The sequence below is a fragment of the Primulina huaijiensis genome, chromosome 10, assembly GCF_012295235.1.
Source record: "Primulina huaijiensis isolate GDHJ02 chromosome 10, ASM1229523v2, whole genome shotgun sequence".
Taxonomy (NCBI): domain Eukaryota; kingdom Viridiplantae; phylum Streptophyta; class Magnoliopsida; order Lamiales; family Gesneriaceae; genus Primulina; species Primulina huaijiensis.
Genome location: NC_133315.1, coordinates 7,448,660 through 7,473,907, shown reverse-complemented (window position 1 = coordinate 7,473,907; position 25,248 = coordinate 7,448,660). Strand labels below are relative to the sequence as shown.

General features: G+C 38.3%; 1 long non-coding RNA gene across 1 annotated transcript in view; it reads right to left on the bottom strand.

The window, feature by feature from the left end:
- The window catches only part of LOC140986188 (uncharacterized), a 60,650-nt gene extending 41,762 nt beyond the window's left edge, over positions 1-18,888 (bottom strand). The window contains exons 1-2 of the long non-coding RNA XR_012176902.1: positions 18,771-18,888; positions 8,718-8,801 (exon numbers count right to left, since the gene is read on the bottom strand). This is a non-coding gene — a long non-coding RNA (uncharacterized lncRNA). The remainder of the gene's footprint in view (positions 1-8,717; positions 8,802-18,770) is intronic.
- Positions 18,889-25,248: the final 6,360 nt, after the last annotated feature.

Below are 25,248 nucleotides of genomic sequence, written 5' to 3'. Positions count from 1 at the left end.
TTGAACACTCCTTCGGCTGGCCAGGCTTTTGAGGTTCTCCTGCTGAACCACCTATCAACTGGACAATCAGCTGGACTGCTCAATTGACGTAACAGTTAGACTGATTCAATTTGTGCGATCAGTTATGTCTTCAGTTTGCGATGTAAACAGCTCGTGACAAATCCTATCTTTTGCTCACTAAGGTAGATTATTAGTAACACAAATTAACAAGTTTTGTTAATATCAAAATCAATATTGCGAACTTGAAAATTTCCAACAAAGTGATTCATTGGATCGAAGGACTTGAGCATATAGCCCAAGATCTCGGTATAACATTATGACAAAGATTGATGTTGAATCTATGAATGTAAGATTGCATGAAGAAAGAAAACTTCCAGTCATTGCACTACTAAATTCTTTGCAGACATTGACTACATCTTGGTTTTCAAGGTATCTAAATGCATCTGTCGATTCAACAAAAAATTTCAATCCAACTGTTGAGTCGATTCTGCTTGAAATGTTTAATAATGGTTGGGGATATCAAGTTTATGAGCTGGGCCGTCTTGAGTTCGATGTTCGAAGTACTACAACAGTGACATTGTGGATTTGGAATCGAAGAGATGTACGTGTAAAGAATTTGATATTGACAAAATACCATGTTCTCATGCAATTGCAGCGAGTTACTTCTGTGATGTTAATTTTTATTCTTTGTGCTCAGAATATTATTACACTACAAAAAAAATGCCAAACGACAATGATTTTTAACCGTTGTCGTAGTCATTTTAAAACTGTTGTTAAAGACCCTGTGGTTAAAGGGTTCGCTCAAAGACAACGGTTTTTAACCGTTGTTGTAGCTTCATTTGCGACGGTTTTTGAAAAATTGTCGCCAATTAACGACGGAAATCATTAAACAACCGTCGCTAAAATCAGCGACGGTTGGTTTATTCATTAAGTCTGTCGCTAATTAGCGACGGTTAATTCATCATTTCCGTCGTTATCGTTTTCAGTAAAATAAAAAAAAAATAATTTTAATAATTTAACAAATCTAAAAAAAATTACAATAAATTACAATTCGACAATACTAACATTATTCATCAACTTAATTGACGTTTAAAAATTTATCAAAAAAAAAAAACAAAAAAATTTATCGTAAATCGAAATTAAAATATTATAAGAGAGAAAAATTTTAAGTGTTGTGAAGTGGTGTGAATGAAAATAGAACGAAAACACTGATATTTATAGACAATTTGCGACGTTTTTTTGTTAAACCGTCGCTATTACCGACTGTGTTTTCAATAAAATGTCGCAAATTTAAAATAGCGACAGTTGTATTTAAAAACGGTCGCTAAATTTAGCGACGGTAGTGGTAATCTGTCTATATATTTAGCGATGGTTTTAGTATAACCGTCGCTATTTTTAAATACGCGACGGTTTTACTTACACTCGTCGCTAAATATAGCGACGGAATATAATTTTTCGCTAAATTTAGCGACGGTTTTAAGCAAAACCGTCGCTAATTTAAAACTAGCGACGGTTATTGAAACGGTCGCTAAATCTAGCGACGGATTTAGCAAAACCGTCGCTAAATAAAGCAAAGGTTTTAATGAAACATTGTTGTTTGTCCAAAAACACGCTAATCGACAAGGGTTTTCTAAAACCATTGTCGTATGTCTTAAAAAACACGCTAATAGACAACGGTTTGCTAAAACCGTTGTCGTTGACCCATAAAGACAACGGTTTTTAAAAAACCGTTGTCTTTTGAAAAAGAAAAATTCAGAAAGACAACGGTTTTAACGAAAACAGTTATTAAAAGGAAAAAAGGCAACGGTTTCTGATAAAACCGTTGTCTTTTGAGTGTGGTTGTATATTGAATTTCTTTTAGTGTTATGTTATGATATGGTCCTTAGCCTATACTGAGCCAATTTATTCTGTTCTGAATCAGAACGAGTGGCCACGTGATTATATGTTAGTATTGCCACATGTGATCGAGAGAAGACGTGGAAGAAAAAAAAACAGATTTCTTTTTATTGTAGAATTTGGTAGAAGATATGTTTAAATGATATGTAATTTGTTTGAATTTAAAGATAATCGATTTTATTAATGTGTAATGTGTTTGTGGTGAATTTTTAAGTTAGGGTCGAGTGGGTGGTGAGTGGGTCGAGTGTACAGAGATTGTAATGTGTTGGTGGTGGATTTTTAAGTTTGGTTCGAGTGGATGGTAAGTGGGTCGATTTTGGGTCGAGTGGGTGGAGAGTGAGTCGAGTGGGTGGAGTTTGCGGTTTGGTTTAGGGTTTTGTTTAGGGTTTAGGGTTTGGGTCAAGTTTGAATCGATTTGGGTCGAGTGGGTCAGGGGATTGCGAGTTTTGATCATGTTGTAATATATAATTGACTTTAAAAATAATTAGAATGTAAGTATATAAAAAATTTATAATTATGTAAACATTTTAATATGAATTATATATTATAATTTAAGTACGTTGTTAAAAAATTCATAACAACAGTGGAACCTATTGTTAAGAATGTATCCTTTAGTCTAGCCATGTGAGTTGAATATCCACTCGATTAAAATTCTTAACAAATTTCATAACAATGGAACCTAAAAAATTCATAACAAATTTCATTCCAACATGTTCACTCGACTGAATGTTAAATGTATCTCGAGCCATATGAGTTAAATGTTTAATGTATCTCAATGGGTCAAGCCTCCATGTTATTCGTATACTGAGAGTGGGTCGAGCCTTCATGCTAGGGTCGAATGGGTCGAGCCACCTCCATGGGTCGATGGGTCGAGCTTGTCTCGACCCAAAACCTTTAGGCTCGACCTAAAACCTCAAATTGGGTCGATGGGTCTATCCTTTTGGGTTTTTTCGCTCGACCCTCACGACCCCGTCCTTTACTCAGTAAAGTGTTTTCATTGTTCAAAATAGATTCAGGTGTACTGGAAATACAAAACTCTCATCAAAACCGCTTCAATGGATCACATAAATTCAACTCAAAATCAATATAAAATACCATATAATTGTTTTAATCCAATGACCACAATTTACCCCAAATGCAACAACAAAATTGCCTAAATTCCTCAATCTTCTCATCGATCAATTGATAGGCATTTTCTATGAACATTGTATAAGCTGCGGCCGCTAAACCGTAAACTCCACATTCACCGCTGCAATAAAAAAAACAAACATAAATGTACATTGAAATACACCAAACCATAATTAAAAAATAATTTTTAAAATAAAAAAATTTAACCTGATTTTTTGAGTTGGAAAATTATCTGGCCTTACTATGCTCAATCTTTCAGAAGCATCACTTACACCTAAGATATGTGGAATCATAAGCGATAAAGGTTTATAAGTTTAAGTAATGTCTTGCCAGACCTATCTACGCTGCGGTCTGAATCCATGATTGTGATATTCTTAATGTTAGACAGAACTTTTAACAAAACCCAAAGTCCTGGATGATAAAAGGGTATCAAAATTATTTTGGCTTTATTCCATAAAACAGCTGTCCACGCACCAATTTCTGCTCTCACGTGGGGCATCAAACATTCTATATTATTCTGCTCGCCCTCATTGAAAGCTCTCGAAACTAGTTGATGAAAATCGACGTCCAATGACACGTTCTGTGATATCAAATGTGAGTACGTCTTTTTTAATTCAAGTAAGCCTCGACAAGATTCTTGAATATGCTTAAAGTGATTAAGTGAAATATGTTATTTACTAACTCAATATAATAAACAAAAAAAAATTAGAAAAAACTTACGGTCACATTTAACCAACAAGCAGGTGTCCCCAATTCAAGAAACCACTTTCAATCGTAAAACGAGTACAGCCCAGATATCTTTGTATTTTGCGTGCAAGAATTAATCTCAGCGCTTACTCGAGCCCACGATCTATTGGCGAGCATTCTAACTATCTTCTCAAAAGACATAGACATCATATCATTTATAAGAAGTTGACGCAGTTCCTCATCTGTCATAAGTTCTTCCTCAACGGTGAACAATTTTAACTTATAGCTCGAAGTCTTTTCAAAAGTACGAGTCAAAGACGGATCGCTCACAAGTGGTGTATTTGGATCTATCACCTCCGTTCTCATAAATGGCGTCTCTTCATGTGTTCTCCTTGATGTCTTTCCATAATCTGAGAGAATAATACATACAATTTTGCCATTTTTTAAGCTAACAAGATAGTTAAAAATCTTATAAATATCGATAAAACTTACCAACATAGGAATTCACTGAAAGCAATCTCCCAAACATATCTTTCAAGATCGAGATATCTGTTTGAATATGTTTCAATACATCCATGATGTGAGAAAATCCTACGGCTTGGTCCTTTTACATCATCGCAATTTTATCCTCCGAAATTGTCAAACGAACTTCATACATATCTGCAAGAAATGTATGATCCCTATGCATAGATGTATGTCTCATGTCAGTCAATGGAGGAGACGGTTGATTCTTGTGTGAAAGACCACCGTCTCTGGATGGCCGATAAGATTTTCGGACTTTTTCTCGAGTTGATCTGGAATATGTATATGTGAATAGCCGGGAAAACTGTTGATGCTCAGTCTGTATGTAAGGTCTAAAATAAAGACGACGTAATCCAACTGCATGCAAATCTAGGAAATATGAAAAATGGCTAATTAATTGATTTTAATTGCTTAATTGATTATGTGACATACATGATTATATGTTAAAAAGGAATTTATTTTCATTATGCATAAAACTGTATTTTTAAGGATTATTTGAAAAGTGTAGCCCATACAAAATCTCTCAAAATCTCCCAAAAGCATAAAAAAATGTCGTAAAAATCTTTAACTTAAAATCATAAACTTAAATGCGGAAATAGAAGCGCTGGTCCTCGGGTTATGTGCACCGACAGTCCAACAAGTCACTCGTCAAGACCTCCAATATCATAGTTATTTATATCACCTGCATCATACACACATAGGACTCCTACCCAAGAAGCAAAGGAGGATGCGTAGGGTTCAGCGGCTCGCACAGGAAGCTTGGCTCGGTTTGGGGACTTCAGGCTGGGCTAGGGTGCGTTCTTAGGGTCCTAGGTGAGCGTACAACAGGTTGGTCCAAGGGTGGCTAAGTCGGCTAGAGTCTAGGAAGTGTAAACAAGAGTCCTTGTCCATAGATGAGTTCTCAGCCATGCTCACAGCTGGTGTTGGGGCTTCGTTTTTTATTTAGATTCAGTTTCCTTGGTGGCCTAGGGTCCAGTAGGGTGCATAAGGGTGTTGGTCAGGGTTTGGTCCAGCATGGCTTGGGCGTGGCTCGTGAAAATCGGACCATGGCTCGGGGTCGAAACTTAGAGGTCAAGTTAGGGTTTTAATTGGAAAAATAATTCAAAAAACGGCTCAAGGGGGTCAAGTCGTAGTTCTCGAGGGCTAAAATAATATAAAAAGTCTAAGTTTAGAATTTAAGAATTTTATATTAAAGTTTGGAATTTTCGGGATTTAAAACCCCTTCAAAACGACTAATTAGGAATTAATTAAAAAGTCTAGTATTTAAGCTAAAAAAATTATGGGAATTTTAATTTAGGCTAAAATAATTATTTGGGACATGCTAGAGTCAATGAAATTAAGAAAAAGTCAAAAGTGTGAAATTTTATGTCTAGGGGTAAAACGGCCATTTTACACCTAATAATTAGAAAATGTCATGGCAGTGCTCTGAATGTTGTTTTATATGCTAATATGATTATTACACCTAATAATTAGAAAATGTCATGGCAGTGCTCTGAATGTTGTTTTATATGCTAATATGATTATTTAAAATTTAATGAATTGTTACATGCTAAATTATGAATTTTTAAATGTCCATGGATTTCGATGATTTAAGGAAGATATTTAAAAGACATGTTGCATGCCTGGGTTCAAAAACAAAAATGATATGTTATCCATGATTTTTATAAAATAATGAGAATGTAAAACATTGAAGGAAGTGAAGTAATTGTGACTATTGAGGTTATGAGGTTTAAGGTAAGAATGGGAATATCGTGAGGGAAAAGGCCCCAGAGGGAACCCATTTATGGGAAAAAGCCCTAGTAGGAGCCCGAAGATCGTATTTTCTTTAGATAAGGATAGGCCATGGCCCAGTTGACCGGTGAGAGTGTTGCTGGTGTCCCCCGCCACCGAGTACTGCGGTTTCATGTCAATGGATCCATCAACTTTTTGAGGTTTGAGGAAAGTCACAATTAACGATCTGAATTCAACAAAAGAAAAAGAAAATGTTATGATAATGATAAAAGGTTTTATGTTATGTTTTGAGAAAAAGGAAAAGATTAAGGTTCATGTTATGCAGGTCATGAAAATGTTATTTTTACATAATAGTATTTTCACTGGTGCATGTGGTTTTATACGTATTATTTGATATCAAGATGATGGTATGTTCAGTCTTTAGACTCACTAGGTGTGATGGATGCAGGTAATGATGATGTTAATTTTACGGGAGGTCTTGATGGTTGATTTTGCTGGACTGTCGGTGCACAAAACCCGAGGACCAGTGCTTCTACTTTTCCGCACTCATGACTTTTGACTTATGATTACGATTTACGTTAAAAGATTTTTAGGACCATTTACTTATGCTTTTGAGTGGTTTTTGAGAGGGTGTTACTTTTCACGTTTATTGCTTATTAGGTTTGGTAAAACATTTGACGCTTATATGTTTTGACTATTTCACTTGATTTTTCAAATACTAGTTGGTTGGTTCATTGTTACAATGGAGCAAAATATTTTATGAAAATATTTTCATGGATTTAAAGGGTTCGGCCGTGTCATGTGTTTTAAAAAAATAAAAAAAAAAATTCTAGTATTTTTTAAGCAAAAGAAAGGCAGACGTTACAGTTGGTATCAGAGCTAAGGTCCTGTAAAGGGTTGTGCCACCATCAGCGCCAGAAAGATCAGTCGTCAAGCCTCAAATTTGTAAGTTTTTACATGCTTTATATGATTCAGTATGATGTTACCTGCATGACAACATGAGTAATATGTTTACGTTACATGTTACTAGGTTTTTGAGTATATATGCTTTGCATGCTTAAATTGCTAAATGGATAAGGATATGTCACATGATTAGAAAACTTAAATTTAAAATGCATGTTGGTTAAGTTGGAATTTGGAAAACTTTCAGATAAAATGCCTTCTAGATGTGCCCCTATTAATGAGAATCAAGCCGAGAACAGTGTGAACCATCAAGGAAATGCACCACCAACACCACCTCCTCCTCCAGGGGATGCTGCTACTCGTGCGCTAGAGGGGATGGCTCGTTTCTTCGAGCAGCAGTTACAGCAGCAACAGTTACAATAGCAATAGTTACAGCATCAGTTACAGCAGATGCAGCAGCAGTAGTTACTGCAGATGCAGCAGCAGCAGTAGTTACTGCAGATGCAGCAGCAGCAGCAGTTACAGCAGGCACCTAGGCCACAGCACGACATATATGATCAGTTTCGGAGGCTAGGGCCAAAGGAATTTTCTGGCACCACCGATCCCTTTGCTGCTGAAAGTTGGATTCGTTCACTCGAGGTACACTTTCATAATCTGTATATGAGGGATGCGGACCGTGTGAGGTGTACCACTTATCTGTTGAGGGATGACGCTTCCTTATGGTGGGAGGGAGCTGAGCCTGGTATTGATCTTGCTACTATTACTTGGGCTCGTTTCAAGGAAATATTCTATGAAAAATACTTTACTGCCGATGTTAGAGAATGACGGATGAGGGAGTTTATGACCCTTCGCCAGGGAGACTCGACTGTTGCTGAATTTGTGAAGAAGTTTCATAGGGGTTATCATTTTGTACCCCTCATTTCCTTGGATCCTGCAGTGAAGCTTAGGCATTTCATGGATGGCCTACGACCTACCCTTCGAAACAATGTTATGATGATGCGTCCATTGGATTATGCTACCGCCACTGCTTATGCTTTCTAGTCTTAGCAATCTTTGAGGGACATCGATTTGGAGGTTCAGCGCAAGAGACAGCACTTTCAGAACAATAATCAGCCAAATAAAAAGCCATATACGGGCCCTTCTAGACCTCAAGGGCCTCAAAAGCCCCAATGTCAAGTCAAGAAGCAAGCACAACAAAAGCCGCAGAATCCTGGAGCACCAAAGCCTGCTGAGAGGCAACCATGCAAGGAGTGAAACCGTCTACATCTTGGCAAATGTGAATGGGGATCATTTAAGTGTTTCTACTGCAAGGAGGCTGGGCATAAAGCTGCTGATTTCCCAAAGAGGAAAGCAGCTACTACGGCACGAGCTTATGTTATGAATGCAGAAGAAGCTGAGGAGGAGGCAGATACTACACTCATTACAGGTAACCTAGTCATTTAACATTTTTATATTGCTTATTATTGCATGAAATGTTAAATTGGTTATTAGAATTGATTTGGGATTAAGCTTAACCTAGTGAAAATTAGGTTGCATGCACTATATAATTGGATTTAGGTTATGATTTTAGAAACTTCTTAAAATAAATCATGAACCTTCAACACATATAAACTGGAGATAACAAGTACTACTTAATAAAACCACATGTGTCTTTAAAATAGGTCGTACATACTGAAAACTGAACATGCAACAAAACTTGAATATACATACATACATACATAGACATGCCATCAATGTAGAACTTTTCATAAACATGCTTGCATCGTACATATATGAGCATACCTAACTTCATTTTGCAGAGAGGCATGTTTCTAACAAAGTGACCCATATATATATACGCCTGATCATACTAAACCACAGTACTGGGCTGACAGGAAAGATCCACTGCCACATACACGAGACCTTTGTTCATACTTTAACGGGTGGATTGGTCCCTAGTCATGCTTTACCGCTTTCTAATCCTGATCTAAACCCGTTCATGCTTTAACAGGGTGGAGAGGTCCTCGGCCACATTCACCGACTTCCAAACCCGCTCATGTCTTATTTCTCCTAGCTTGATCTTATAGACCGTGATTCGACACCTCGAGACCCAACCTACTATAACATTGACTCAAGCCTATACAATTGCCCCAAAACAATCATGCATCACAAGTAACACAATAAACCCGTGAACACATCTTTTGACAACAAAAATTTTTTTACGACTACTTATTCTCTTAAGTGCCTAACGACGGGAAAAGAAATGTCAATAACCATCTCAACAACATTAACGATATACCTAAACGCAGCAGTGATCACCCTTCGATCCCCAACGAAGCCTGCAACAACAAAACTTCAAGAACACATCATTTGCATATATTTTCAGAAAACGCAGTTTGAGAAGTCCCACAAAAACAATCATAACTCACTCAATTTTTGTTTAAATATTTCGAATTTTATATCAAATCGAATGTATCAAAAAGTTCTAGGTTTTACATGTTGAAAATTTTCCCAAATTCGTGACCGAAAAATTGCGGTTTTCAAAAAGGACAGAAAATTCGAGTTTTGGATTTAGAAATTTTCTTCAAAACACATCCAATAAATTTTCTGCTCAAACTACTACATAACATACACAAGTTTTCATATCAAACACATTAAAATTAATACTATGACAAGATCGACGTAGAAAAAACAGAATATACGTGCCTTTGAAATCTTTAACGTTATCTAAACGATGACACCGAAGCAGAGAAGATGCGAAGGTTGATTTGGAACGATTTGTGGCTCGATTATCTTGAAGAAACTTACGAAATTGCTGGGAATAATCAGAAGAAGGGACGGCTGCACTCTACCTTAAGAACCCTAAGTTTGCTTGAATGGAATACAAAAGAAATGTGTGTGTGTGTGTGTTATACGTATAGATGTGTGTGTTTAAGTGTGTGTGCATGTGTTTGTATAGTTAGGGGGATAAAAATGGCTTAATTAGCCAATTAATTTGCTAATTTAAAATACTGACTCTATTATCAAATAATTTAAATGCTAACATCTAATAATCTTGAATAAAATCTCTTAATTTGAAATAAAATGCATAAGTACTACATCCTTAAAGGTTTTAAAATCACCTAATAAATAAATTAGTCTTTTAAAATGCTTATCACTAAATAAATCTTTTCAATGCCCCATCCTCAACTTAAAATAAGATACCACATTAAAAATTTGTCAAAAATCGTCGCCGGTCTTTTCCTCAATCCCGCCTCGAATAATCGCCTGAAACATGAAACTCGAAAAACATTTTAACGTGCATCACATAAACATAAATAATTTAAAATAATGCATTTAAATAAGTCATGCATGCTTAATACTCATTTTAAATTTAAATCTTACCAAACAGTTCTGGATAGCGACTTTTCATATCTGCTTCGGTCTCCCAAGTGGCCTCTTCCACTGATTGATTCAGCCATCGGACTTTGACCATCTTTGTCACCTTGTTCCGAAGTCTCCGCTCCTGTCTGTCTAGGATTTGGACATGCATGGCTAATACTCATTTTAAATTTAAATCTTACCAAACAGTTCTGGATAGCGACTTCTCATATCTGCTTCGGTCTCCCAAGTGGCCTCCTCCACTGATTGATTCAGCCATTGGACTTTGACCATCTTTGTCACCTTGTTCCGAAGTCTCTGCTGCTGTCTGTCTAGGATTTGGACAGGTCTTTCCTCATACGACAGATCTGGAGCAAGCTGCAACGGCTCATAGCTCAAAACATGCGAAGGATTTGCTAGGTACTTCCTCAGCATCGAGACGTGGAACACATTGTATACACCGGCCAGATTCGGTGGTAGGGCTACACGATAAGCTAATGTCCCAACCCTGTCAAGAATCTCGAACGGTCTAATAAACCTTGGACTAAGCTTGCCTCTCTTCCCAAATCTCATAACATCCTTCATGGGTGCTATCTTCACGAAAACGTGATCACCTATGACGAACTCGAGATCCCTTCTCTTCTTATCAACATAACTCTTTTGACGACTCTGGGCGGTCTTCATCCGGTCTCGAATCTTGACCACCAATTCTGCAGTCTGCTGAACAATCTCTGGCCCAAGTTCTGATATCTCACTGACTTCATCCCAATGAATCGGTGATCTGCACTTTCTTCCATACAATGCCTCTTACAGAGCCATACCTATAGATGATTGGAAACTGTTGTTGTAGGTAAAATCCACTAGAGGTAGCTTCGATTCCCAATTCCCATGGAAATCGATCACACAAGCTCTCAACAAATTCTCCAAAATCTGAATCAAAAGCTCAAATTGGCCGTCTGTCTGCGGGTGAAATGCTATACTGAAAAGCAACTTCATCTCCATGGCTGTATGTAGGCTCTTCTAAAAGGACGATGTGAATCTCGGGTCCCTGTCGGACACAATGGAAACTGGGATTCCGTGCAATCGGACTATCTCCATGATATAGAGCTCTTCATACTGCATCATCAAGAAAGTCGTCTTTACTGGCAAGAAAAGTGCCGACTTAGTAAGTCGATCCACTATAACCCAAATAGCATTGGATCCTCTGACTGACCTCGGCAACCCAACAACGAAGTCCATGGTGATATTCTCCCATTTACACTCGGGGATAGGGAGTGGCTTAAGCATCACTGCTGGCCTCTGATGCTCTGCCTTCACCCGTAGACAAGTGAGACATTCAGACACAAATCGGCGGATGTCTCTCTTCATACCTGGCCACCAATACAAAATCTGCAAATCTTTGTACATCTTGGTACCTCCTGGATGAATGGTATACGGAGATGCATGTGACTCCGACAGAATATCCTCCCTGATTGAATCAACGCTAGGCATCCAAATTCTACCTATGTATTTCACAATGCCTTCAGAAACTGAGTAGAGTACACTGCCCTTGGCTTCATCCTTCAGCCTCCATTTCTGCAACTGCTCGTCTGAAGATTGTCCTCGACAGATACGGTCAAGCAAATCGGACTTGACTGTCAGATTAGACAGCCTAGGAGCTCTGCCCTTACGATAAACCTCTAACCCAAAACTCTGAATCTCTGACTGAAGAGATTTCTGTACTGACAGCTGTGCTACGACTGCAACCTTTCTGCTCAAGGCATCTGCCACAACAATAGCTTTCCCCGGATGGTAGCTAATTTCACAATCGTAGTCTTTCACTAACTCTAACCACCGTCTTTGTCTCATATTCAGCCTTTCCACGTAAAGAAATACTTGAGACTCTTGTGATCAGTAAATATCTGATATTTCTCGTCGTACAAATAATGTCTCCAAATCTTTAACACAAAGACAACGGCAGCTAACTCAAGATCATGAGTCGGATAATGCTTCTCATGCACTTTCAATTGTCTGGAAGCATAAGCTATAACCCGACCATGCTGCATCAACACTGCGCCTAGTCCGAGCTTAGATGCATCGGTGTATAACACAAAGTTGCCTTGCCCATATGGCATGGCTAAAACTGGCGCTGTAATAAGAGCTTGCTTTAAAGTATCAAAGCTCTTTTGACACTTTTCACTCCACACAAATTTAGCATTCTTCTTGGTCAGTGAAGTGAGTGGCACTGCTATCGACGAAAACCCCTGAATAAACTTACGGTAGTAGCCTGCTAGGCCTAGGATACTGCGAATCTCTGACGCATGCTTCAGTTCAACCCATTCCTTGACTGCTGCTATCTTAGCTGGATCCACCTCAATACCACTGCTAGATAATATATGACCCAAAAACGCTACCTTCTCCAAACAAAATTCACACTTACTGAATTTTGCAAACAACTTGCGACTCTGCAAGACCTACAAAACTATACCCAAGTGCTGACTATGCTCCTGATGGCTCTTCGAGTAAATGAGAATGTCATCAATGAACATTATGATGAACTGATCTAGGTAGGACTGGAATACTTGGTTCATCAAGTCCATAAAAATTGTTGGAGCATTCGTCAGTCAGAATGGCATCACTAAGAACTCGTAATGCTTATACCTGGTTCTGAAGGCTGTCTGGTGAACATCTGCGTCTTTCACCTTCAGCTGATGATACCCCGATCGAAGATCTATTTTAGAGAACACTGTAGCTCCCTGCAACTGATCGAACAAGTCCTCGATCCTAGGTAGCAGGTACTTGTTCTTGATCGTTACCTTTTTCAGCTCCCGGTAATCGATGCACAGTCTCATGCTCCCGTATTTCTTCTTCACAAAGAGTACTGGTGCGCCCTATGGTGAGAAACTAAGGCGGATGAATTCCTTGTCTGGGAACTCTTGAATCTACTGTTTGAGTTCTAACATTTCAGCTAGAGCCAATCGGTACGGTGCCTTAGAGATTGACACAGTGCCTGGCATAAGATCAATGACGAATTGAACTCCACCTCTCTCTCTAGTGGAAGGCCTATGACGCCATCTGGAAAGACGTCAGGAAATTCTCTGACTATTGGCACATCAGATATAGACGGAGTGGGTACGTCAAGTCCAGAAATAACACTGGCCAAGAAAGCTTGACAATCCTTGTGAATAAGTCTCCGTGCCTGCATGCAAGAGATCATGCGAGGGAAACTTCTCCATCTATTTGGCTGGAAGAGAAACTGCTCCATGCCCAAAGGTCTTACCAACACTGACCTTTTCTGGAAATCGATGAGAACTTTATTCTTCGTCAGCCAGTCCATCCCCAAAATAATATCAAATTCTGGCATTGGCTACACAATCAAATCTGCATATACAAGGTGGCCTTGCAGTTCAAGATCAATGTCCCTGACCACGCTAGTAGTTGACAACTCTTCCCCTGATGGGACTGTTACAGAATAATTCACGTCAAGGCCGATGGACTCGATGTCCAAATGATTAGCGTATGTCTCCGAGATAAAGGAGTGAGTGGCTCCCGAATCTATCAGGGCCTTCGTGGCTAATCTCTTTATGAACATGTTTCCTGAGAGACGTTAGCACAACACAACTTGTATCCCAAAAATCTAATACTACCCTTATGCAATGATAGACATCAAAATACCAACTAGAACACTAATAATCCCAAATCAAAATAAACATGCATTCATAGCAAAAATGATACTGCGCTAAATTAAATAAGTTTACCGGTCAGTAATGTCGTGTCTGGGTTCGACTCCTGAGCATGCATGGCGAACACCCTTCCCTGGGTTGGCTGCACCCGCTGTAGGCAGTCCTTAAGCATGTGGTCACTGGCTCCACATTTAAAACATTTACTTGATCCCCGTAGACACTGTCCGGGATGCTGGCGGTTGCATTTAGGGAACACTGGGAAATTACCGGGCCTCTACGGAGCCTTCTGCTACGGGATAGGACCCTTGCCTTTCAGTGGTCCCTGGTAATGCTTTTTCCTTGGCGGCCCCTGGTACAGCCTATTAAACTGAGGTCGCTGTTGTTGCTGCTGCTGCGTAGCCTGATAGGGCCTCTTGCCCTGTCTGTTATTCTCAATGTCTCTCTTATCCTGCTCTGCCGCCAAAGCTCTTGACACGACAACTGCGTAAGTAGTAGGACCAGCAACTCGGACGTCACGGCGCAAGACCGGCCGCAACCCATCCATGAAATACCTCAGTTTCTCCCGGACATCAATAGCTATCAGGGGTACAAAGTAACACTCCCTCTCAAACTTTCTCACAAACTCTGCTACGCTGCTGTCTCCCTGTTGCAGCGCCATGAACTCCCTGGTCAACCTAGATCGTACTTCCTCGGTGAAGTACTTGGAGTAGAAAACCTCCTTGAAACATTTCCAAGACAAAGTCTGTAAATTCACTGATACGGACGCGCTCTCCCACCACAGTCTGGCGTCCCCTGATAGAAAGAATGTGGCACATCTGACCCGGTCTGCATCCTGCAGCTCCATGAAGTCAAAAATCACTTCGATGGACTTAATCCATCCCCCAGCCACCATCGGGTCAGTCGTCCCCGAGAAATCTTTCGGATTCATCCTCCTAAATCTTTCATACACAGCCTCAGGTCATGGCCTCGCTCCTGCGTCAGCTGCAGCTTGATTCCCCGCAAACTGCGCGAAGAACTGCGTCATACTTGCAAGCATCTGCGCCTGCATATCCTGGGGTGGACGAGGAGGAGTGACCCTCTCTTCATCTCGGGCTTCTCGGTTCTCCTCCCTTGCTTCGCGGATAACCAAACGTCTAGGAGGCATACTGTTCCAAAATTTCCCTAACACGTAAACACAACATGCATGAACATAATACTAATAGTATAAGACACACGAAATTTGAATTTAAATATGCATATGCTGAAATCATGATTCAATGCTTACTACATAACATAATTTATTTAAAATATTTAAATTTTGCGGAAGAATTAAAAATTTTCTTAAAATAAATCGTGAACCTTCAAAATTCGATAAAACAACTGTTCATCTCAACATAGTTGCAACCAAATATCTCAAAATATAGTTTGCCAAAAGTATTTGTTTAAAATCTCATAATCAGTAACATAAATCAAAGTATTTTGAACATTTCATAAACTCTTAAAACTGGGCGGTCCTCGGGTCTAGCCTCCTGCTCAGTTTAAGCCTGCTCTTTGGTCCCCACCCCTAGTCTCCTCAAAATCATCATCACCTGTATCGATCAAGTCTAGTGAGCCTAAAGACTCAACACGTATAAACTGGAGATAACAAGTACTACTTAATAAAACCACATGTGTCTTTAAAATAGGACGTACATACTGAAAACTGAACATGCAACAAAACTTGAGCATACATACATACATACATACATACGCGTGCCATCAACATAGAACTTTTCATAAACATGCTTGCATCGTACATACATGAGCATACCTAACATCATTTTGCATAGAAGCATGTTTCAAAGCAAGTGACCCATACATAAATACGCCTGATCAGACTAAACCACAGTAGTGGGCTGACAGGGAAGATCCACTGCCACATACATGAGATCCCCGTTCATAATTTAACGGGTGGATTGGTCCCTGGCCATGCTTTACCTGAAACGTCTGCATATTCGTTTTCTTAAAAAGTACTAGAAATTTTTTTTTTAACTCAACTTTCGGCCCATACCTATACCCATACATAAAAATACTTTTGGACCAATTTTTAAAATAAAACATCCAATTAGTACTTGAAAATCCAAGGGAATAGTGGAACACAAAATCGTAAATCGTTTTACCAAACCTAAAATGCAATAATTGTTGAAAAGTGTAGCCCATACAAAATCTCTCAAAATCTCCCAAAAGCATAAAAAAAATGTCGTAAAAATCTTTAACTTAAAATCATAAACTTAAATGCGGAAATAGAAGCGCTGGTCCTCGGGTTATGTGCACCGACAGTCCAACAAGTCACGCGTCAAGACCTCCAATATCATAGTTATTTATATCACCTGCATCATACACACATAGTGAGTCTAAAGACTCAACAAGTCCTACCCTTAATAACAAGTAATACGTAATACAGTTAACATATAACAATGAAAAATACTTGTACTTAAAATATCATTTTATTAATAATGCATAAACTTTAAACTTAAACATTTTCAAAATCTTAAACAATCACATAAACATATTCATATCATATCCATATTCGTGTCCATGTTCATATTCATATTCATGTTTGTTGAATTCAGATCGTGATTGTGACTCGTATTCTTGATCGTATTGAGCGATGGATCCATCTAAAGAAAACCACAGTACTGGGCGGCGGGGGACACCAGCAACACTCTCACCGGTCAACTGGGCCCTGGCCTACGTATTAACATATTCGTATTCGTATCCGTATCCAAGGAAACTCGATCGTCGGGCTCCCACTGGGACCATAAACCTCACGATATTTCAAACATGTAGTAGTAACAATCCCTTCACATCCTTCAACATGTTATCACCACTTAATAAAAACATGCATATAATATTGTTTTATTTTTGAAACCAAGCATGCAACATATCTTTTAAATGTCCAATTTCACCTTTAATAATTCATGAACATTTAAAATCGTATTTCTACATATAAAAATTCATAAACATGTTACATAATCATATGAACATATAAAACAGCAAATAGGGCACTGCCATGACTTTTACTAATTTTCCGGTGTAAAAAGACCGTTTTACCCCTGGACTAGACATTTTACTTTTTTGACATTTTCTTGGTTTTATTAACTCTAACATGTCCCAAATAATTATTTAAGTCTAGATTAAAACTCCCACAATTTTAATTAGCTTAAAAACTAGGCTTTTTAATTAATTCGTAATTTTACGTTTTGAAGGCGTTTTAATTCCGAAAAATCCCAAACTATAATATAAAATTCCTAAATTCTAAATTTAGTCTTTTTATATTATTTTAGTCCCCATGAACCATGACTCGACCCCCGTGAGCCCTTTTTCAAGTTTTTAAGTTTAGAAAACCCAAACATTACACCTTATCTTCGACCTCGAGCCATCTCTTGATTTTATCGAGTCACCCCCAAGCCATGTTGATCCAAACCCTGACCAACACACTAGAGTACCCTACTGGACCAAAGGATACCACGGAAACCACCCCAAAAAGAAAAACGAAGCCCCCACTCTCCTAACCTAAGCTGGCCGAGAATCCTAGGAAGGAAGGACTCCTTGTTCTAATCCGCAGGACCCTACCAGCGAGCCTAACTCCTGAACCCACCTGATGTGCACTTACTTAGGACCCTAAGGACCCCCTCAGACCCAGCCTTCGAACCCCAGGCCAAGCCCCCTCGCCCCATTCAAGAGTTGCACCATGCGCACCAAGGTGGCAGCTTCTCGGGTAGGAGTCCTTGCGGTCAAGGACTCCTCCCAAGCCCCTTAACTCGAGTCCTAGCATGGCTAGGACTCTTCCCCTGACTCCCCCACGACCTTGGCAAGCCCCTGGACTCAGCCAACGCCCAGCCTAGCCGTGAAGAACAAAATCGAAGCCCTTGATCCCCCTATGACAGCAACTCATGTTCATCTTGTTTCCAGGTTCGCGTGTGGTGCTTAGGTGATGTTCTAAACTTCTAAGTTCCTGTAAAACAATGCTTGATCCTGCCCTAATCATGGCAGCCCTCTATAAACACATAAAACATGATTTAGGTGATCCAAAACTCAAATATAGAAACCATATACATGAAATTCCGAAAATAATTCAAAGTATTTCATGTTTTCCAAACTATTCATGCACAAAAATATAATATGGTGTGATGATGTTTTGAAGGAAAGAATAGGCGTGCGTTTGCGTATTTAACGCACGATTTTACGTTGACGACGTCGAAGAACGGGCAAGACCTTTGGCTTGAAGCTTCCTTGGCAATTCTCGAAAAGTTGCCTCAATATTTATGCATGTGTGTGCTGTGTAATTTAGATGGAGATTTCAGAAGAGAGAGGCGTTTAGTTTTGTAGGGTTTTAGGAGATTTAACATATATTATATACTAATTAATCACTAACAAGGCTTTAGGCCTATTAAGCCAACAATTTGGGCCCATTAGTCTTAATTAGGATCTAATTAGAATATTAAAAATAGTTTTGGTAAAAATAGTTTGTAAATTAAATAGTCGGGTTGCTAAAAAGTTCGTATTTTTGTTGATAAACCAACACCAATAAAATTTACGTCTCGTCGTATAAAATCACCTCAAAACCCCTTATTTTCGAAAATATGAAAAACCATCAACCATATTTTAAATAATTAAAATAATTATTTAATAAAAACATTTTACGTTTTTCGGCCCTCAGTCTCCGTTCTTCGATCGCCACTTGAATATTCATTAAAAATACAGTTTTATGCAAAATGATGACTAAATAATATTTAATATAAAATCATGCATATAACATAAATAATTTAGCAATTAAATAAACTAATTACTTATTTTCATAGTTCCTAGATTTGCATGCATTTGAATTAAGTCGTCTTAAATTTGGACCTTACATTACCGCTTTCCAATCCTGATCTAAACCCGTTCATGCTTTAACGGGGTGGAGAGGTCCTCGGCCACGTTCACCGACTTCCAAACCCATTCATAATTTGGTCACAAGACATTTAGCATACTTCAAAAACTTTAAAATATTTTCTTTTTGCACGTCTTCATACTTACTTGGCGTTGAGGGATTCGTTGGATCTCTTCTGGGGCCACTGTCTGCAACATACCAACATGAGTTAAAATACATAACTTAGACGTAGGTACTCGAGCTCACCACCAAAGTGAAAAGTAGCTTATCACATTCTAGTTCGCTCGGGACTTGACCTCTTTTAATCATCATACTAACCATTATCTTAAACCCCAATCAACTCTTAAAGTGAACTTAAAAATCATTCCCAAAATAAAGGTACACGGACCCCGTGCTTAGGTCCGGCCCTGGGTCCGTGTAGTTCTGGAAAGACACACCGAAAAGAAGAAACGACACGGACCCCGTGTCTGGGTCCGTCCAAGGGTGCGTGTAGGCTCGGTTTGCTGACACTACGAAGGAAACAAGGGCACGGACCCCGTGTAAGGGTCCTTGTACGGGTCCGTGTACTTACTGTGGACGTAAACCAACGGGAATTCTTATACTCATGGCTTATTTCTCCTAGCTTGTAGACCGTGATTCGACACCTCGAGACCCAACCTAGGATACTATAACACTGGCTCAAGCCTATACAATTGCCCTAAAACAACCACGCATCACAAGTAACACAATAAACCCGTGAACACATCTTTTGACAACAAAACAATTTTTACGACTACTTATTCTCCCAAGTGCCTTAATACGCAAAATGAAACATCAATAACCATCTCAACAACATTAACGATATGCCTAAACGCAGCAGCAATCACCCGTCGATCCCCAAAAAAGCCTGCAACAACAAAACTTCAAGAACACATCATTTGCATATATTTTCAGAAAACGCAGTTTGAGCAGTCCCACAAAAACAATCATAACTCACTCAATTTTTGTCCAAATATTTTGAATTTTATATCAAATCAAAGGTATAAAAAGTTCTACATTTTATATGTTGAACGTTTTCCCAAATGCTCGACAAATAAATCACAGTTTTCAAAAAGGACAGCAAATTCGAGTTTTTGATCTAGAAATTTTCTTCAAAAAAAATCCAATAAATTTTCTGCTCAAACTACTACATAACATACACAAGTTTTCATATCGAATATCTTGAAGAAACTTACGAAATTGCTGGGAATAATCACAAGAAGGGGCGGCTGCACTCTACCTTAAGAACCCTAGGTTTTCTTGAATGGAATACAAAAGAAATGTGTGTGTGTGTGTTATATGTATAGATGTGCGTGTTTAAGTGTGTGTGCGTGTGTTTGTATAGTTAGGGGGATAAAAATTGGCTTAATTAGCCAATTACTTAGCTAATTTAAAATACTAACTCTATTATCAAATAATTAAAATGCTAACCCCTAATAATCTTGGATAAAATCTCTTAATTTGAAATAAAATGAATAAGTACTACATCATTAAAGGTTTTAAAATCTTAAAATCACCTAATAAATAAAGTAAGCTTTTAAAATGCTTATCACTAAATAAATCTTTTAAAATGCCCCATCCTTAACTTAAAATAAAATACCGCATTAAAAATTTGCCAAAATTCGTCGCCGGTCTTTTCCTCGATTCCGCCTCGAATAATCGCCTGGAAAATGAAACTCGAAAAACATTTTAACGTGCATTACATAAACATAAATAATTTAAAATAATGCATTTAAATAAGTCATGCATGGCTAATACTCATTTTAAATTTAAATAAATGATTTATCTATTAAATAAATACATGGATTTTACGTGTACTGAATTTGGGCTCTACAACGTTTCTGGCATTCCACCCAATCGTGAAGTGGAATTCTCTATTAATCTTATGCCGGGCACTGTTCCTATATCTAAAGCACCTTATCGTCTAGCACTTGCTGAAATTAAAGAACTAAAAGATCAAATCCAAGAATTGCCAGACAAGGGTTTTATTCGCCCTAGTTATTCTACATGGGGCGCATCGGTATTATCTGTGAAGAAGAAAGATGGTAGTATGCGTCTATGCATTGATTATCGAGAGCTCAACAGGGTCACTATCAAAAATAAGTATCAACTACCAAGAATTGAAGATTTATTTGATCAGTTGCAAGGAGCATCGATATTTTCTAATATTGATCTTCGATCTGCGTACCATCAGTTGAAAGTGAAAGATTCGCATGTTCACAAGACAGCATTTTGTACTATATATGGGCACTACAAGTTTATGGTCATGCCGTTCGGTCTGACTAATGCGCCAGCGAACTTCATGGATCTCATGAATCACGTATTTCAGCCGTACCTGGATCAGTTTATTATAGTCTTCATTGATGATATATTGATCTATTCGAGGAATAAAGAGGAGCATATTCGTCATTTGATGACAGCCCTGCAAGTACTACAAGACAGAAAGCTTTATGCAAAATTCAGCAAGTGCGAGTTTTGGCTTGATAGAGTGGTTTTCCTAGTCGACGTCATTTCTAATGATGGCATTGAAGTTGATCCAAGAAAAGTTGAAGCAGTGAAAGAGTGGCCAGTGCTGAAGAGGGTTACCGAGATTCGCAGTTTCTTGAGACTAGCTGGCTATTATCGCAAGCTTATTCAGGGGTTCTCGTCTATAGCGGTACCCATGACTGCCTTAACAAAGAAGAATGTAAAGTTTGTATGAGGACCCGAGTGTCAAGATAGTTTGACAAGTTGAATCAAGCCTTGATTTCATCGCCAGTGTTATCTATGCCATCGGAGCAAGGGGAGTATGTTCTATATACCGACGCTTCTAAACTTGGTTTGGACGCAGTTCTAATGCAAAATGACCGATTTATAGCTTACGCGTCGAGACAGTTAAAAATTCACGAGAAAAACTACCATACTCATGATCTTGAGCTTGTAGCAGTAGTTTTTGCATTGAAGATTTCGAGACATTACCTTTATGGGAAGAAGTGCAAAATATTCACCGATCATAAAAGTTTGAAATACTTCTTCACCCAAAAAGAACTGAATATGAGACAACGCAGATGGCTTGAGTTAGTAAAAGACTACAAGTAACGTACTGTACTTTTAAACTACTTGAAATTTGCGGAAAAATAAAAAATTTCTTCAAACAAGAAACAAACATTCAATTTGCGTAATCATTAAACTATTCATCCAAAATATTTGCAACATAAAGATTACAATAAAATTTTTGCTAAATAAAAATACGTGTTTGAATATCATAACCAAACTTGAAATCAAAGTATTAAAATTTGTCATGCTTAAAATCATAAAATAAAACGTCGGCGGTCCTTGGGTTTAGCCTCCTGCGCAGTTCAAGCCGGCTCCTTTGTCCCCACCCCTAGTCTCCTCCAAATCATTCTCACCTGCATCGATCAAGTCTAGTGAGTCTAAAGACTCAACACGTATAAACTGGAAGTAGCAAGTAATACGTAATAAAAACACATGCATCTTTAAAATAGAGCGTACTTACATGAAACTTGAACATCTCATACATAAGCTTGAACATACGTACATACATACATAGACGTGCCATCAAAATAAAACTTTTCGTAAACATGCTTGTTTCATACATACTTGAGCATACATAACATCTTTTTGCGTAGAGGCATGTTTCAAAGCAAGTGACCCATACATAAAAGTGTCTGATCAGACTAAACCACATTACTGGGTGGATTGGTCCCTGGTCATACTTTACCGCTTTCCAATCCCACACATGAGATCCCCGTTCATACTTTAACGGGTGGATTGGTCCCTGGTCATGCTTTACCGCTTTCCAATCCTGATCTAAACACGTTCATACTTTAACGGGGTGGAGACGTCCTCGGCCACGTTCACCGACTTCCAAACCCATACATAATTTGGTCACAAGACATTTAGCATACCTCAAAAACTTAAAATATTTTCTTTCCACGTCGAACATATCAGACAACGAATTCGATGAAGAAGATGCAGAAGAAGACGAGGGGTTCCCGGTTATTAAGCTATCCCAGGAGGAAAAAGTCAGGCTCCGGCAGCCATGGCGCCAAACCTTGATCATTAAAGTCATGGGCAGAACAATTGGATACAACTACCTTCTCAGAAGAATAAAGGCGTTATGGAAGCCTAAGGCTCCGATCGATCTTATTACACTCGACAATGATTATTTCATTGTCAGATTTGCTTCCATTGAAGACTACAATCACGCTAAGTTTGAAGGACCTTGGATGGTAATGGATCACTACCTAATTGTGAAAGAATGGTCCCTCAACTTTGACCCACTCTCGGACAGCACCAACAAAGTATTGGTGTGGGTGAGATTCTCGTGCCTTCCGGTAGAATACTATGACAAGGACTTCTTAATGAAGATTGGGAGGAAGATTTGCAGGCCCATTCGAGTAGATTCAAGCCACCAGCCTCGTCTCTAGAGGCAAATTTGCAAGAATTTTTGTGGAGGTGGATATCACAAAACCACTCCTCGCAAAATTTATGCTACGCAGAAAAGTTAGTAGGATTGAATATGAGGGCATCCACATGGTCTGCTTCACATGTGGAGTGTATGGCCACCATCAAGAAGATTGCACCGGTACAGAGGCGGGGAACAACCCTGAGACGGCGACAACGCATGCGATGGAGGGAGGCGGGGATGCTAAACAGATTAGGAAAGCTCTAATTCCAGCGGAAATCACGGAGAACTTCGGGCCTTGGATGATGGTATCACGAGAATCCCGCAGACCTAACAAAAATAGAATTGGCCACACAGATAAACTTAGTAAGCTTGATAATAGACGAGATTCCGAGAATATACCTACTAAAAATATCTACAGGGGCTACAGGCAATATGAAGTGCTGGGGGATGAGGAAAATTGTGACATGGGCCCAATAGAGGATGGACCCGAACATATGGAAGAAAAACAAGTCAAGACAGGAAAACTAGAGGCAAGAGGGAGAAGGCCCAATGTCCAAGTGAACCTCAAAGAGACTCAACCGGAGCAGAGAATAGGAAACCACCAAAATTACATAGAGACACAAGGGAAACGATGGAATACAGAGAAGGGAAGAAAAGTAAACCAAAATGGACAGAGACAAGCTGCTTCGGAAGAAGAACACGTCTTGGTACGAGGTTCACATGGGGGAAAACACATCGTGCGTGAGGTAATCAACAATGTACCAAACAAAGACAATTTGGAAAACACCTACCTATGGGGAAACGAGATGGAAACAGAGCACCATCAGGACCCCCCTCATCTGAACACAAGCACCGAAGAGGATGCATACATACAACATGAAAAGGAGAACACTGAGGAAGAGATTGTCAATGAAACAATGCTTGGGATATCCCATGTAGAACCTGTAAATCAGACTACGTATAAGCCATACATAATTCTAGTATTTAAATTAAAATGATTTTATTGCATGAGCATTTAAATTCTTTTCTTTGAATTTAATTATTTTATTGCAGTAGTTTAATTATTACCTTTTCAGTTAAATAAGTGAGGCCAGACTGGAGTTAGAATATTGAGATAAAATTTAATATTAAGAAAACATTCTTAGAATTTATTTAAGATAAATAATAAGTTAATTTATTGTAAACGAAAGTTTAGGGAATTAATTAATTAATTTGAGATAATTAGTAAATAAATTCTTTATGTCTAATAATTTAATTAAAAGCCTACAATAAAATATGTAACCAATTGAGATAAGTTAATCTAGGCTTATTTTATTTAATAAATTATGACTTAATATATTAGCAATTTAATTTAAAGATTTAGCCATGCATGCAAAATAATGTCTATCCTAAAGTGGTTTATTAATCCACAAAAATATTTAATGGGTAGATAAAACACTAAAGATTTAAAATTCAATAATTAAGAAATATTTTCCCACCCCATTTACTTAGATAAAAATCGGCCACCCCTTTTTAAAAAAAAAAGATTTAATTTTGATTTACAACCCATTTCTTTAACATATCTCCTTACCTTTTCTTGTTAGATAATTCTCTAAATTTTATTCACCACTAATTAATATTTAAGCAATATTTCTACCACGTTTATCTAGCAATATTTCTCTTCCTTTTAATGAGAAAATCGGCCATCACCCTTAATAGGATTTAAAAGTTTGACTACTCATTTTCATTGATGTCTTTCCTTAATCCTCTTCTTGACATAATATTCCTTCACCATTTAATCTTCAATAATTATCAATTAAGCAATTTCCTACCCATATTTGATTGATGAAAATCGGTCATCCAACTCTCTCACTCCCTCAATCAAATCTTTTCCCTTATCTCTCAAACAACTAGGATAGCAAGATTCATTTTACCATTCAAATTTCCATTTATCTTGTAGACTTCCCTTCATTTCTTCTAGCCTTCTCTCCCTCTCCATTATTTCAAAATTTAAGTCTCCTTCAGCACTGAAAAATCGTGAGAGGCTAGGGTAATAATAAGAAAAGAAAACAAGAAAG